Raw genomic sequence first — 17,317 nt, forward strand, 5'->3', positions numbered from 1 at the left:
GAAATGAATGTGATTCTATTGTATGCTTGTCATCTCAGTCAAAAATAACAGTAATCTGTACTAACTGAACGTGTATATTTTTATACAGTTGCATCACAAATTTTTGCAACTGTGAGACAAAGTGGAGGCAAATAGAGAGGAACTGAAATCTGTCCATGAAATGCAGCAGTATCAAATGATGTTGGGAGACCATGCCCTATATTGAATACAATACATGCAGTGTCCAGTTGAATGGCAGTTTGGGGATGGAGCTCGTTGGCATTATGATGCTACAGGTGAATGTAAAATATCTCACTCTATCTCTCTCTATCTCTAGTAATATTGGTTTTCCTCCACAGAATTTTTCTTCTTTTTTGATGTTTCTCGGTCTCTTTGTGGTACAATATGAGAAATGGCAAAAAATTCAGGTTTGTTGATTCAACTAAATAAATTGAGTTTAGAGGAAACAGAGGGTTACTTTAGAATGATGATATAAAAATTGTTGAATGGAAAGAGTGCTAAGGATGGTGTACTACTGCCAGAAGATGCAGAATGCATTACATATCCCATAGTGAAACTAGTTCCACTGTACTTGTCTATCCTGTTCTAGAGTATTGTGGAGTGGTTTTGGTTTGTTACCAGAGAGTACTGACAAATGACACAAAATATTTCAAAGAAGGGTAGCTCATTTGCATTATCTGGAATCAGTTGAGAAAGTGTCGCAGTTGAGATTAGCGAGTTCAGATGGCAATCATTGAGAAAAGAAAATTTTCACTGAGGGGAAAATCATTTCACAAAATTTCAAACAGCCAGTATATCCTCTGAATACCCAATTACAGGGTGTCCCACTCCAACCTCCCTGATTTCAAAGTCCCAGGGAAAAAACTACAGTAGATACAACAACCCAAAATGCACCAGATTGTAGAGCATCCCAGAAAATTTATTTATTTATCATCAATACACCTCTACATGTGGACCATTTGCAGCACAAAGGAGATCAAGTCTATATTCATTTTCTTGCTAAGTTATTTGTAACATTTCCTCTCTTATTTTTGTAATTGAATTAGTGATACGATGTTGCAATGTAGAAATATTGTCCACTTCAGTCACACACATGTGGTCCTTCACAAATCCCCACATGAAGAAACAAACTAGCATAATGTCAGGTGAATGTGGCAGCCAGACAAAGAGTTCCCCATGTCCGATCCAATGATGGGGCAATTTCCTTCTCAGGAACTTGTGAACAACCATTCACAAATGATGTTGGGTTACAAGTCTTGTAACTGAGGATAAAGAAACTGCTCCAAAATGTCCAGATACACTGACCCATTCACTTTTTGTTCCATAAGTAAGAATGGTCCGACAATCCTGCCATGCATTAGCCAGCACCAGACGTTTAGTTTAGAGCTATCACAAACACATTCAACGACAATGTGCAGATTTTGCAAACCCCAAATCCGAACATTATGCCTGATAACCCTTCCTGACAGATGAAAGATTGCCTCATCTCAGTATAATCTAGTTTCCAGGAAACTAGCATCCATATCAATATGCTGCATTATATCAGCAGCAAATATTACATGGTGTGGTTTGCCGTTCTGTGTCAGGTGATACAGAATTTGCACTTCGTAAGCATACATATGTTGATGCTGGTGAACTTCATGTTGCAATTTTAACTGACATACATCAAGTTGCCTAGATGCTTGAGGAATCAACTTAAGCAAGTTTCTGAGCAAATTTGTCTGTTGTCCTGCACTGTCTCTTCTGAAAATCCGTAACATGCGCCACCAGTATGTTTCAGAACACTATCCCATAGCCAGAAACTTCCTATACCATTTCCCAATTGTTTTCACATCAGGTGCATCACATTCATACACACCACCGTAATTTTTTTGCACAGTAATAGACATTTTTCTTTCTGAAAACCATACTACTGCTTGTGCATTGCTGTGGAGTTGCCATTTTCACTTCATGTGACTGTGATAATGCTGCACTCTGGCGATGCTGCGTGGCCCTTCTGAAAAGGGAATATCAATTCTTTGAGATGCTCTACTATAAGGTGCATTATTCATAATCATATCTGCTGTGATTTTTCTCTCCTGGGTCCTCAAAATCGGAGAGGTTTGAGTGGGGCAACATATTTTTTGTTGCATCACATATGTCTCTATGAACGTCACAAGAGAATAAGGAATAATAACTTATCTAAATGACATGGGTGTTAGTGTGTGCAAGATAGAGTTATTTTCTGAAAGTGTAGCCTAGCAGACTCTGCCACGTATGCGGTAATTACACTCTCTGAGAACACTCTTGACACTGTGGCTTATGACGGACAGGATCAGATACCTGTAGACATATGTGATGTCAGAATGATACTCATTTGTTTCTGGTTCCTACCAATGGTAGCTTAATATAGTATGTCAATAAATGGAAAATCTAGGGTGGAATGTAACAATATTATGGAAAGGATAGCTGCTACTTACTACATAGTGGAGATGCTTTAACAAAGGTGGTGTTGACGGGAAGCTTATTATGTGACCACCTTCTTTTTGTTCCTAAATGTGATGTAGCTTATCTGCTATATGGTGAGTGAAAACTATCACTTTCATAATATTGTTACCATGTTATGTGATAGTACACTGACACTGTTGTACCATATTGCTTCTGTGTTAACATTGACCTGTGACTCTAATTGTTTGCAGAGGGCACCCAGTGCCCAGTAATTAGAACTAAAGTTACAGTTTCATTTAGGAGTATGTAGACATACAGAGTACAGTGTCACCTGCTAGCTAACATGTACCCATTTGTCTGCACTCACAAATCTGTGTATAGAGGCCTACATTATTTGCCTTGTATTCAAACAGCTTCTTTTGTCATCCGCTGTGCTGTGTTCTTATAGTGATTAATTAAAGTGTCTGAATTGTAGAGCCATAAAATGTATAATGTTTACCAGAATCACATCTTGCTTTCACTGGATGATCATAAACAGTGTCATCTTTTAATTTTTAAAAATCCTCGATGTAATTTTGGTGTGCTGAGAATTCTATTTCTGTCCTTGCCATTATACAGCTGTATCACTTTAGATTGGGCTCCTATTTCCAAGTTCATTATAAATTTTGATATTCAACATATTTTAGTGTTGAGCATACTATGTTGAAATTTTGGTACATTGAGGATTCAATAAGAGAAGTTAAAACAGTGACTCTTTTATTCAGTACATGCCATAAGATTACAGAGTGACACGTGTCTCATTGCAGCATTGGCTGCTGGCACAGAGCACGATCTGGTCACTATTTGGGCTGAGCTGGACTCCATGCAGCTGGAGGCCGAGACAGTCAGAGCTGTGCATCCCGAGGAGAAAGAACTGATCTGGTAGTGGACTGACTAGATCAAACTCATCTAGAAGTATCTAACACAGATGGTGAGTAGCTGCAGCAATCTCTGTTGTGCACTGTGTATTGTTTCAGTCAAAATTAAGTTTCTCAAGAGTTACCAGTTCACCTGTATCTCTACACAGATTAGCCAAAACGTAACAATCATTGTGCAAAATAGGACTGAATGTCACCTGGTGGTGCTACTGGCACACTGTGTGGTGAGGTAAGTATATGAGCAGAGCAGAGATGAATGGGTAATGTTTGAAGCAATGATACAGGTCACAAATGAGGAAACTGTCTGATGAAAGTGACTTTGATACAAATTATTCTGTCTGGCTCCTGCGATGAGTTCTCAGAAATGGTAAACCTCATCTGCTGTGTGTTACCTTTTTTGTGTGTCTGTGAAAAGTGGGGGAAGGACTGTGAAACCTCAAGTAGGTTGCGAGGTGTCGCAAGTCCTCACATTGGCATAGAATGTGGGGTCAGGACTTTCCCACCATATAGAGAAGAGGAGGTGGAGGTCTGAAGCTGATCTGTCAGATAGTACCTCACTGGCACAGGGACAAGTTTTCCAGAGCACTCATTTTGGCATACATTGTCAAAAGTGGTGATTTGGAGCAAACCACCTCAAAAAGTTCCTGTTTCAAACTGATAACATTTGGATAATGATTTCCAATGGGTACAGGATTGATGAGATGGGACCATGGATTGATGTAAACTTGTTGCCATGTCAGAAAAATCACATCTCTCATTACAGTGAGTTAATAGCCATGTGTGTGTGTGTGTGTGTGTGTGTGTGTGTGTGTGTGTGTGTGTGTGTGTGTGTATGCCATAATCAGTTTGTATCACAGTCAAATTTTGGTCAGGACAAAGTTCTAGCAGTTGGTGTAGGTGTGCTCAGTGTACTGGGCTAAGAAGAGCATTGTGCACACTGACTTGATGACCAGAAGTGAAACAGGTAATGCTGGCCATTATTGTGAAACAATGTATATTTCAATGAGCTTTTAAAACTGAGAGGGAAGACGCTCAGTGCTAGTATGATGTTGTGTGCCACATTGTACATCACTGAGCACTGTTGCAGATCAACAGCTGTTCTGGAGTAGTTAGACATGGCATTGGTTTACCGTCCTACGCACAGTCTTCATGTTACTCCCAGCACTTTTCGTCTTTTCTTGCATCTCAAGAAGTTCCTGTCCTTTGGTCAGCATTTTCACATTTAAAAAGAGCTGAACAAGTCTGATATTCTGGTTCCATTCACAGTGTTCAGCATTGTACAGCACAAGAACATAAAATATGGTCCTGTGATGTAATAAGTGTGTCAGTTTTAGTGGCAATTATGTTGAGAAATAGCTCTAATGATTTATGTGCTGCCAATAAAGATTTAGATATAACTATGTTTAGTCTTCCAAAAATGATGAATTTCATTTTTTATATGACACATTTTTGTACTAAGCAAAGAGTCTGTCTTGAACAAGGACACTTCTCATGTACACTTTACTTACAACACTTTTTTGATTTGGTTTTCAGTTCTCTGTCAAAACTGTAATAACATTTTTCACATTACTGCAGTTTATAGTTCACATCCTAATATTTACAGTGAAAAGCTGTAAAGAATTTACTGTTAGCAAATCATTGACATTGTGAGTTTCTGACTTGGATGGTTTGTTGGAAATGAATGTGATTCTATTGTATGCTTGTCATCTCAGTCAAAAATAACAGTAATCTGTACTAACTGAACGTGTATATTTTTATACAGTTGCATCACAAATTTTTGCAACTGTGAGACAAAGTGGAGGCAAATAGAGAGGAACTGAAATCTGTCCATGAAATGCAGCAGTATCAAATGATGTTGGGAGACCATGCCCTATATTGAATACAATACATGCAGTGTCCAGTTGAATGGCCGGTTGGGGATGGAGCTCGTTGGCATTATGATGCTACAGGTGAATGTAACATATCTCACTCTATCTCTCTCTATCTCTAGTAATATTGGTTTTCCTCCACAGAATTTTTCTTCTTATTTGATGTTTCTCGGTCTCTTTGTAGCACAATATGAGAAATGGCAAAAAATTCAGGTTTGTTGATTCAACTAAATAAATTGAGTTTAGAGGAAACAGAAGGTTACTTTAGAATGATGATATAAAAATTGTTGAATGGAAAGAGTGCTAAGGATGGTGTACTACTGCCAGAAGATGCAGAATGCATTACATATCCCATAGTGAAACTAGTTCCACTGTACTTGTCTATCCTGTTCTAGAGTATTGTGGAGTGGTTTTGGTTTGTTACCAGAGAGTACTGACAAATGACACAAAATATTTCAAAGAAGGGTAGCTCATTTGCATTATCTGGAATCAGTTGAGAAAGTGTCGCAGTTGAGATTAGCGAGTTCAGATGGCAATCATTGAGAAAAGAAAATTTTCACTGAGGGGAAAATCATTTCACAAAATTTCAAACAGCCAGTATATCCTCTGAATACCCAATTACAGGGTGTCCCACTCCAACCTCCCTGATTTCAAAGTCCCAGGGAAAAAACTACAGTAGATACAACAACCCAAAATGCACCAGATTGTAGAGCATCCCAGAAAATTTATTTATTTATCATCAATACACCTCTACATGTGGACCATTTGCAGCACAAAGGAGATCAAGTCTATATTCATTTTCTTGCTAAGTTATTTGTAACATTTCCTCTCTTATTTTTGTAATTGAATTAGTGATACGATGTTGCAATGTAGAAATATTGTCCACTTCAGTCACACACATGTGGTCCTTCACAAATCCCCACATGAAGAAACAAAGTAGCATAATGTCAGGTGAATGTGGCAGCCAGACAAAGAGTTCCCCTTGTCCAATCCAATGATGGGGCAATTTCCTTCCCAGGAACTTGTGAACAACCATTCACAAATGATGTTGGGTTACAAGTCTTGTAACTGAGGATAAAGAAACTGCTCCAAAATGTCCAGATACACTGACCCATTCACTTTTTGTTCCATAAGTAAGAATGGTCCGACAATCCTGCCATGCATTAGTCAGCACCAGACGTTTAGTTTAGAGCTATCACAAACACATTCAACGACAATGTGCAGATTTTGCAAACCCCAAATCCGAACATTATGCCTGATAACCCTTCCTGACAGATGAAAGATTGATTCATCTCAGTATAATCTACTTTCCAGGAAACTAGCATCCATATCAATATGCTGCAGCATATCAGCAGCAAATATTACATGGTGTGGTTTGCCGTTCTGTGTCAGATGATACAGAATTTGCACTTCGTAAGCATACATATGTTGATGCTGGTGAACTACATGTTGCAATTTTAACTGACATACATCAAGTTGCCTAGATGCTTGAGGAATCAACTTAAGCAAGTTTCTGAGCAAATTTGTCTGTTGTCCTGCACTGTCTCTTCTGGAAATCTGTAACATGCGCCACCAGTATGTTTCAGAACACTATCCCATAGCCAGAAACTTCCTATACCATTTCCCAATTGTTTCACATCGGGTGGATCACATTCATACACACCACAGTAATTTGTTTGCACAGTAATAGGCGATTTTCTTTCTGAAAACCATACTACTGCTTGTGCATTGCTGTGGAGTTGCCATTTTCACTTCATGTGACTGTGATAATGCTGCACTCTGGCGATGCTGCGTGGCACTTCTGAAAAGGGAATATCAATTCTTTGAGAAGCTCTACTATGTGGTGCATTATTCATAATCATATCTACTGTGGTTTTTCTCTCCTGGGTCCTCAAAATCAGAGAGGTTTGAGTGGGGCAACATGTTTTTTGTTGCATCACATATGTCTCTATGAACGTCACAAGAGAATAAGGAATAATAGCTTATCTAAATGACATGGGTGTTAGTGTGTGCAAGATAGAGTTATTTTCTGAAAGTGTAGCCTAGCAGCCTCTGCCACGTACGCGGTAATTACACTCTCTGAGAACACTCTTGACACTGTGGCTTATGATGGACAGGATCAGATATCTGTAGACATATGTGATGTCAGAATGATACTCATTTGTTTCTGGTCCCTAACAATGGTAGCTTAACATAGTATGTCAATAAATGTAAAATCTAGGATGGAATGTAACAATATTATAAAGAAGATAGCTGCTACTCACTACATAGTGGAGGTGCTTTAACAAAGGTGGTGTTGACGGGAAGCTTATTATGTGACCACCTTCTTGTTGTTCCTAAATGTGATGTAGCATATCTGCTATATGGTGAGTGAAAACTATCATTTTCATAATATTGTTACCATGTTATGTGATAGTACACTGACACTGTTGTACCATATCGCTTCTGTGTTAACATTGTCCTGTGAATCTAATTGTTTGCAGAGGGCACCCAGTGCCCAGTAATTAGAACTAAAGTTACAGTTTCATTTAGGAGTATGTGGACATACAGAGTACAGTGCCATCTGCTAGCTAACATGTACCCATTTGTCTGCACTCACAAATCTGTGTATAGAGGCCTACATTATTTGCCTTGTATTCAAACAGCTTCTTTTGTCATCCGCTGTGCTGTGTTCCTATAGTGATTAATTAAAGTGTCTGAATTGTAGAGCAATTGTTTAGCCATAAAATGTATAATGTTCACCAGAATCACATCTTGCTTTCACTGGATGATCATAAACAGTGTCATCTTTTAATTTTTAATAATCCTCGATGTAATTTTGGTGTGCTGAGAATTCTATTTCTCTCCTTGCTATTATACAGCTGTATCACTTTAGATTGGGCTCCTATTTCCAAGTTCATTATAAATTTTGATATTCAACATATTTTAGTGTTGAGCATACTATGTTGAAATTTTGGTACATTGAGGATTCAATAAGAGAAGTTAAAACAGTGACTCTTTTATTCAGTACATGCCATAAGATTACAGAGTGACACGTGCCTCATTGCAGCATTGGCTGCTGGCACAGAGCACGATCTGGTCACTATTTGGGCTGAGCTGGACTCCATGCAGCTGGAGGCCGAGACAGTCAGAGCTGTGCATCCCGAGGAGAAAGAACTGATCTGGTAGAGGACTGACCAGATCACACTCATCTAGAAGTAGCTAACACAGGGACCGATGACCATCGCAGTCTAGTCCCTTAAACCACCACAAACCAACCAACCTAGCTAACACAGATGGTGAGTAGCTGCAAAATCTCTGTTGTGCACAGTATATTGTTTCAGTCAAAATTAAGTTTCTCAAGAGTTACCAGTACACCTGTATCTCTACACAGATTAACCAAAATGTAACAATCATTGTACAGAATAAGACTGACTGTCACCTGGTAGTGTTGCTGGCACACTGTGTGGTGAGGTAAGTATATGAGCAGAGCAGAGATGAATGGTTAATATTTCAAGTGATGATGTGGATGAAAAATGAGGAAACTGTCAGACAAAAGTGACATTGAAAGAAATTATTCTGGCTGGCACCTGCAATGTGTTCTCGGAAATGGTAAACCTCACCCACTGTTGACTGTTACTGTTGTGTGTGTCTGTGAAAAGTGGGGGAAGGATTTTGAAACCTCAAGTAGGTTGTGAGGTGTTGCATGTCCTCACATTGGCATAGAATGTGGAGGTCAGAGACTTTCCCACCATATAGAGAAGAGGAGATGGAAGTCTGAAGGTGATTTGTCAGATAGTACCTCACTGGCACAGGCACAAGTTTTTCAGAGCACTAAGTTCGGTGTACATTGTCAAAAGTGGTGATTTGTGGCAAACAATCTCTAAAAGTTCCTGTTTCAAACTGACAACATTTGGATAATGATTTACAGTGGGTACATAATTGTTGAGGTCTGACCTTTAATTGATGTAAACTAGTTTCCCAGTAAGAAAAATCCCATGTCTCACTACAGGGGGTGGATAGCCGTGTTTTCGTATGCCATAATTCAGAGGAGATGCTGCTTGAAACATACACCTGTCATGGCTGCTGACTGGTCTGGGAGGAACTGTGCTGTTAGGGACAATGGCAGCCTGATTTTTCGTGTGGAGAGAGACCAGACTTGGGTTGCATAGTGCAACTGTGGAGCAGGGTGGTGGATTGACACTGACATATTGGCCACCAAATTTGCACTATCAGAAACTGATTGAATATCTCTCTGGTGCTTTCAGGTAACAGATCTACATCTATAAATGACAGAACTTTAATTTATGGAATTGTCTAACCTGTCTGCAGACATCTGATGCAACATTCATTTACAAAATTACTTAGGACCTGTCAAATTAGAGATTTGCAGATATCCTGCTGCATTGCATAGGGGCCTATATGTTACTAAGAAAGAGGTAATAATGTAGTACATTGAGTACGGATTTGTAGGTACTATATCTACAAAGTCACTAGTGGGTGAGAAGATTTCTGCACCTTCTTTCAGAAATTTGTCACCATGGGTTAGGAACCAACTCTGTGCAGCAACTCTGTCTACAAGATGTCACTACAGGTTGAGAAGCTTTCTACAGCTCCTTTGATACATTTTTCACCTAGGGACAACAAACAAGGGTGATATGTCTAGCTTTGCCATGGTTTCATCTACAGAAGTTGACTCGCAGCTGAGAAGCTTTCTGCAGCTTCCTTCAAGAATTTGTCACCTAGGGTTAGGAACCAACTCTGTGCTGCAACTCCATCTACAAGGTGTCACTAAAGGGTGAGAAGCTTTCTGGAGCTTCATTCATGATATTTTCACAATAAGTTGAGAATCAATGCCATCAATACAACCCAACAGTAATAAAGCCTACAGAGAGATCATGCAGGTAGAGAAGTTTTCTGTAGCATCTTAAATAAACTTTTTGAATAAGGATAAGAGTAATAGGTGATGTGTACAGCTGTGCAGTAACTACATCTACAGACAGTCGGAAATGTGTAAGAAGATACTTAAGAAACTCCCACAAATTTTCACGTAAAGTTATGAACTAGTTTTAAAGTTGCAGCTACGCAGTAACTATGGTTGCAGAGCGAGACCAATAGTAAGGAAGCTTTCAACAGCTTCTTTCATAACTTGTTCACATAGGGTAGAAACTCACTGTGATATCTACAGCTCAGCAATAACTACATCTACACATTATGAAAGTTGCTAGAAAGCTTCCTCTTGCTGCTTTTATAGGCTTTGAGAGTAGGGTGGAGTATCGGACAATATGGGCAGCTGTGCTGTTACTGTGTCTGGAGATTGTGAATGTTGGTAAGAGGGCTTTCTGCAGATTTTTCCAAAACTTCTTCACCTGGGGTGGAAAATGAATCTTGTATGTACAGCTGTGCAGTAACTATATCTACATACGGTGGATGTTGGTAAAGAAACTATTTCCAGCTTCTTCCAAAACAATTTCACATGGGGTAGAAAACCATCACGGTATGTACAGTGGTGAAGTAATTGATACTGCATGTGGTGAATGTTGGTATGGAAGCTTTCTGCAGCTTCTTCCATAACTTCTTCAACTAGATAAATGATCTAGGTCTCACATACAACTGTGCAGTAACTATATCTATGGATTGTGAATGTTGGTAAGGAAGCTTTCTACAGCTCCTTCCAGTATTTCCTCTCTTAGGGTAGAAATTTAAGTACATATATATAGCTCTGCAGTAACTATATCTGTAGATAGTGAATGTTCATAAGGGTAATTCAGAAGAACCTTCTCGCTTTACTTAACCTAGGTTAGAAAATAAAAGAGAGACATACATCTCCCCAGAAATTACATCTACAGGTGGTGAATGATAGTAAGGAGGCTTTCTCCTGCCCTTTTAGTCCTTTTTCACTTGGATTAGAAAATAAAGAAGATATATACAGCTGTGCAGAAATTACATGTACAGATGGTGAATGTTGGTAAGGAAGATTTCTGCAGCCCTGTCCGGTCCACCTTCACCTAGGTTAGAAAATATAGGAGAAATATACAGCTGTGCAGAAACTGCATTTACAGATGGTGATTGTTGGTAAGGAGGCTTTCTGCAGCCCCTTCCAGTCCACCTTCACCTAGATTAGAAAATAAAGAGTATATGTACAGCTGTGTAGATATTACATCCACAGATGGTGAATGTTGGTAATGAGGCTTTCTGCGGCCCCTAACAGTCCACCTTCACCTAGATTAGAAAATAAGGCGTATATATACAGCTCTGTAGTAAATACATCCACAGATGGTGAATGTTGGTAATGAGGGTTTCCCATTGCCTTCCAGTCCGCATTCACATAGGTTAGAAAATAAAATAGAAATATACAGCTGTACTGAAACTACATTTACAGGTGGTGATTGTTGGTAAGGAGGCTTTCTGCAGCCCCTTCTAGTCCACCTTTACCTAGATTAGAAAACAAAAGGGTATATATACAGCTGTGTAGAAATTACATCCACAGATCGTGAATGTTGGTAATGGGGCTTTCTGCAGTCTCTTCCAGTCCACCTTCACATCGGTTAGAAAATAAAGGAGAAATATACAGCTGTGCTGAAACTACATTTACAGATGGTGATTGATGGTAAGGAGGCTTTCTGCAGCCCCATCAAATCCACCTTCACCTAGGTTATAACATAAGGTATACATATACAGCTGTGCAGAAATTACATCCACAGATGGTGGATGTTGGTAATGAGGCTTTCTGCAGCACCTTCCAGTTCACGTTCACCTAGATTAGAAAGTAGAGTATATATACAGCTGTGTAGAAATTACATCCACAGATGGTGAATGTTGGTAATGAGGCTTTCTGCAGCCTCTTCCAGTCCACCTTCGCATAGGTTAGAAAATAAAGGAGAAATATACAGCTGTGCTAAAACTACATTTACAGATGGTAATTGATGGAAAGGAGGCTTTCTGCAGCCCCATCAAATCCACCTTCACCTAGGTTATAACATAAGGTATACATATACAGCTGTGCAGAAATTACATCCACAGATGGTGGATGTTGGTAATGAGGCTTTCTGCAGCCCCTTCCAGTCCTCCTTCACCTAGATTAGAAAATAAAGGGTATATATACAGCTGTGTAGAAATTACATCTACTGATGGAGAATGTTGGTAAGGAGGCTTTCTGCAGCCCCTTCCAGTCCACATTCACCTAGATTAGAATATAAAGGGTATATAAACAGCTGTGTAGAAATTACATTTACAGATGGTGAATGTTGGTAATGAGGCTTCCTGCAGACCCTTCCAGTCCACGTTCACATAGGTTAGAAAATAAAGGAGAAATATACTGCTGCGCTAAATCTACATCTACAGATGGTGATTGTTGGTAAGGAGGCTTTCTGCAGCCCCTTCCAATCCACTTTCACCGAGGTTAGAAAATAAAGGATACATATACAGCTGTGCGGAAACTACATCTACAGAAAATGATGGTTAATAAGGTGGCTGTCTGCAGCCCCTTCCAGTCCACCTTCACCTAGATTTGAAAGTAGAGTATATATACAGCTGTGTAGAAATTACATCCACAGATGGTAAATGTTGGTAATGTGGCTTTCTGCAGCCCCTTCCAGGCCACGTTCACTTAGATTAGAATATAAGGGGTATATATACAGCTGTGTACATATTACATCCACAGATGGTGAATTTTGGTAATGAGGCTTTCTGCAGCACCATCCAGTCCACCTTCTCCTAGATTAGAAAGTAGAGTATATATACAGCCCTGTAGATATTACATCCACAGATGGTGAATGTTGGTAATGAGGCTTTCTGCAGCCCCTTCCAGTCCACCTTCACCTAGATTTGAAAGTAGAGTATATATACAGCTGTGTAGAAATTACATCCACAGATGGTAAATGTTGGTAATGTGGCTTTCTGCAGCCCCTTCCAGGCCACGTTCACTTAGATTAGAATATAAGGGGTATATATACAGCTGTGTGGAAACTACATCTATGAATGATGATTGATAATAAGATGGCTTTCTGCAGCCCCTTCCAGTCTACCTTCATCTAGATTAGAAAGTAGAGTATATACACAGCTGTGTAGAAATTATATCCACTAATGGTGAATGTTGGTAATGAGGCTTTCTGCAGCCCCTTCCAGTCCACATTCACCTAGATTAGAACATAAAGTGTATATATACAGCTGTGTAGAAATTCAATCCACAGATGGTGAATGTTGGTAGTGAGGCTTTCTGCAGACCTTCCAGTCCACGTTCACCTAGATTAGAACATATAGGGTTTATATACAGCTGTGTAGGAATTACATCCACAGATGGTGAAAGTTGGTGATGAGGATTTCTGCAGCCCCTTCCAGTCCACGTTCACATAGGTTAGAAAAGAAATGAGAAATATACAGCTGTGCTAAAACTACATTTACAGATGTTGATTGCTGCTAAGGAGGCTTTCTGCAGCCCCATCCAATCCACCTTCACCTAGGTTATATTATAAGTGATACATATACAGCCGATCGGAAACTACATCTACAGATGATGATTGTTAATAAGGAGGCTCTCTGCAGCCTCTGGCAATCCACCTTCACATAGGTTAGGATATAAAGGGTATATATACAGCTGTGTAGAAATTACATCCACTGATGGTGAATGTTGGTAATGAGGTTTTCCGCAGCACCTTCCTGTCCACTTTCACATAGGTTAGAAAATAAAGGAGAAATATAGAGCGGTGCTGAAACTACATTTACAGATGGTGATTGTTGGTAAGGACAGCTTCTGTAGCGCCTTCCAGTCCACCTTCACCTAGATTAGAAAATAAAGGGTGTATACACAGCTGTGTAGAAATTACTTCTGCAGATGATGAATGTTGGTAATGAGGCTTTCTGCAGCCCCTTCCAGTCCAAATTCACCTAGATTAGAAAATAAAGGATATGTATACAGCTGTGTAGTAAATACATACACAGATGGTGAATGTTGGTAAGCAGGCTTTATGCAGCCTCTTCCAGTCCAACTTCACCTAGATTAGAAAGTAAAGGGTATATATACAGCTGTGTAAAAGTTTCAACTACAATTGGTGATTGACGCTAAGGACACTTTCTGCCCCTTCCTTTCCTCCTTCAGTTAGGTTAGAAAAACAAGGTAATACATACAGCTGAGCAGGAGTTACATCTACAGATGGTGAATGTTGGGAAGGAGGCTTTCATCCCCTTCCAGTCCCCCTTCACCTAGGTTAGAAAATAAAGGTAATAAATACAGCTGAAAAGGAATTACATCTACAGACGGTGAAAGATGGGAAGGTGGCTTTCGGCCCCTTACAGTTCCACTTCACCAAGGTTAGATATTAAATGTGATATATACAGCTGTGCAGGAATTACATCTGCAGATGGTGAATGTTGGGAACGAGACATTCAGCAGCTTAGAGTCCCCCTTCACCAAGCTTAAAAAATAAAAGTGTTGTATACAGTTGTGCAGGAATTACATTTACAGATGGTGATTTTTCAAAAGAAGCTTTCTGCCCCTTCAGTCCCGATCCACCAATGTTAGAAAATCAAGGTGATATATACAGCTGTGCAGGAATTACATCTACAGATGGTGATTGTTGGTAAGGAGGTTTCCTGCAGCTTCTCTAGTCGTCACATGGCTGGTTAGAATATATAGGGGGTATATACAACTGAGCAGAAACTACATCTACAGATGGTGACTGTTGGTAAGGATGCTTTCATCAGTCCCTTCCAGTCGTCTTTCACCTAGGTTTGAAAATAAAGGTGATATATACAGCTGTGCAAAATTTACATCTACAGATGGTGAATGTTGGGAAAGTGTCTTTCAGCCCCTTCCAGTCCCCCCTCACCAAGGTTATAAAATAATGGCGATATATACAGCTGTGCAGGAATTACATCTATAGATAGTGAATGTTAGGAAGGAGGCTTTCAGTTCTTTCCAGTCCCCTTTCACCAAAGATAGATAATAAAGGTGATATATACAGCTGTTCAGGAATTACATGTGCAAATGGTGAAAGTTGTGAAGGAGGCTTTCAATATCTCCCAGTCCCCCTTCACCAAGGTTAGAAAATAAAGTTGATATCTACAGCTAAGCTTTAATTAAATCTGCAGATGGTTAATGTTTGGAAGGAGGCTTCCAGCCCATCCAGTCCCCCTACAACAAGGTTAGAAAATAATGGTGATACATACAGCTGTGCAGCAATTACATCTACAGATGGTGAATGTTGGGAAGGAGGCTTTCAGGCCCTTCCAGTCCCCCTTCACCAAGGTTAGAAATTAAAGGTAATATACTCAGCCATGCTGGAATTATATCTACAGATGGAGAATGTTGGGAAGCATGCTTTCATTCCCATCCAGTACCCCTTCAGCAAGGTTAGAATATAGAGGTGATAAATACAGCTGTGCAGGAATTACATCTACAGATGATGATTGGTTGTAAGGATGTTTACTGCAGCCACCTCAAGTCATCGTACGGCTAGGTTGCAAAATATGGAACATATATACAAGGGTGCAGAAAATACATCTACAGATATAGATGGTTGGTAACGAGTCTTTCTGCAGCTTCTTCCAGTCCTACGTCACATAGGTTAGAAAATATAGGAGATATATGCAGCTGTTCAAAAATTAAATCAACAGATGTAGAATGTTGGGAAGGGGGCTTTCAGCCCCTTTCAGTCTAACATCACCACGGATAAAAAATGAAATTGATATATACCGCTGTGCAATAATTACATCTACCGTTGGTGAATATTGGGAAGGATGCTTTCAGCCCCTTCCAGTCCCACTTCACCAAGGTTATAAAGTAATTGTGATATATACAGCTGTGCAGGAATTACATCTACAGATGGTGATTGCTGGTAAGGAGGCTATCATCAGTCCCTTCCAGTCCCCCTTCACCAAGGTTATAAAATAAAGGTAATATATACAGCTGTGCAGGAATAACATCTACAAATGGTGAATGTTGGGAAGGAGGCTTTTAGCCCCATTCATTCCACCCTCACCAAGGTTAGTAAATAAAAGTGATATATACAGCTGTGCAGGAATTACGTCTACAGATGGTGAATGTTGGAAAGGAAGCTTTCTGCAGCCCCTTACAGTCCTCCTTCACCTAGGTTAGAAAATCAAGGAGATATATACAACTGGCCAAAAATTTCATCTACAGATGGTTAATGTTGGAAAGAAGGCTTTCAGCCCCTTCCAGTCACCCTTCACCAAGGTTAGAAAATCAAGGAGATATATACAACTGTGCAAAGATTGCATCTAGAGATAGTGAATGTTGGGAAGGAGGTTTTCAGGACCTTCCAGTCCCACTTCACCAAGGTTAGAAAATAATGGTGATATATACGGCTGTGCAGGAATTTCATCTACAGATGGTGATTGTTGGTAAGGAGGCTTCCTGCATCCACATCCAGTCATCGTACGTCTAGGTTAGACAATATTGGATATATATACATCTGTGCAGAAACTACATCTAAGGATGGTGATTGTTGGTAAGGAGGCTTTCATCAGACACTTCCAGTCCTTCTTCACCTACATTAGAAACTAAAGGTGATATATACAACTGTGCAGGAATTACATCTACAGATGGTGAATGTTGGGAAGGAGGCTTTCAGCCCCTTCCAGTCCCCCTTCACCAATGTTGGAAAGAGAAACCTGATATACACAGCTGTGCAGGAATTACATCAACAGATTGTGAATGTCGGGAAAGGGGCTTCCTGTCCCCTTTCACCATAATAGAATATAAACGTTATACATTCTGCTTTGCAGGCATTATATCTGCAGATGGTGAATGTTTGGAAGGAGGCTTTCAGCTCCTTCCAGGTGCCCTTCACCAAGGTTAGATGATAAAGGGGAGATATACGGCTGTGCAAGAATTACATCTACAGATAGTGAATGTTGGGAAGGAGGCTTTCAGCCCCTCCCGGTCCCCCTTCAGCAAGGTTAGAAAATAACTGTGATATATACAGATGTGCATTAATTACAGCTACAGATGGTGAATGTTTGGAAGTAGGCTTTATGCCCTTCCAGTCCCCCTTCACCAAGGTTAGAAATTAAAGGTGATTTATACAGCTGTGCAGGAATTACATATACAGTTGGTGAATGTTTGGAAGGAGGCTTTCAGCACTTTCCAGTCCCCCTTCACCGAGG

The sequence above is a fragment of the Schistocerca americana genome, chromosome 6, assembly GCF_021461395.2.
Source record: "Schistocerca americana isolate TAMUIC-IGC-003095 chromosome 6, iqSchAmer2.1, whole genome shotgun sequence".
NCBI lineage: Eukaryota > Metazoa > Arthropoda > Insecta > Orthoptera > Acrididae > Schistocerca > Schistocerca americana.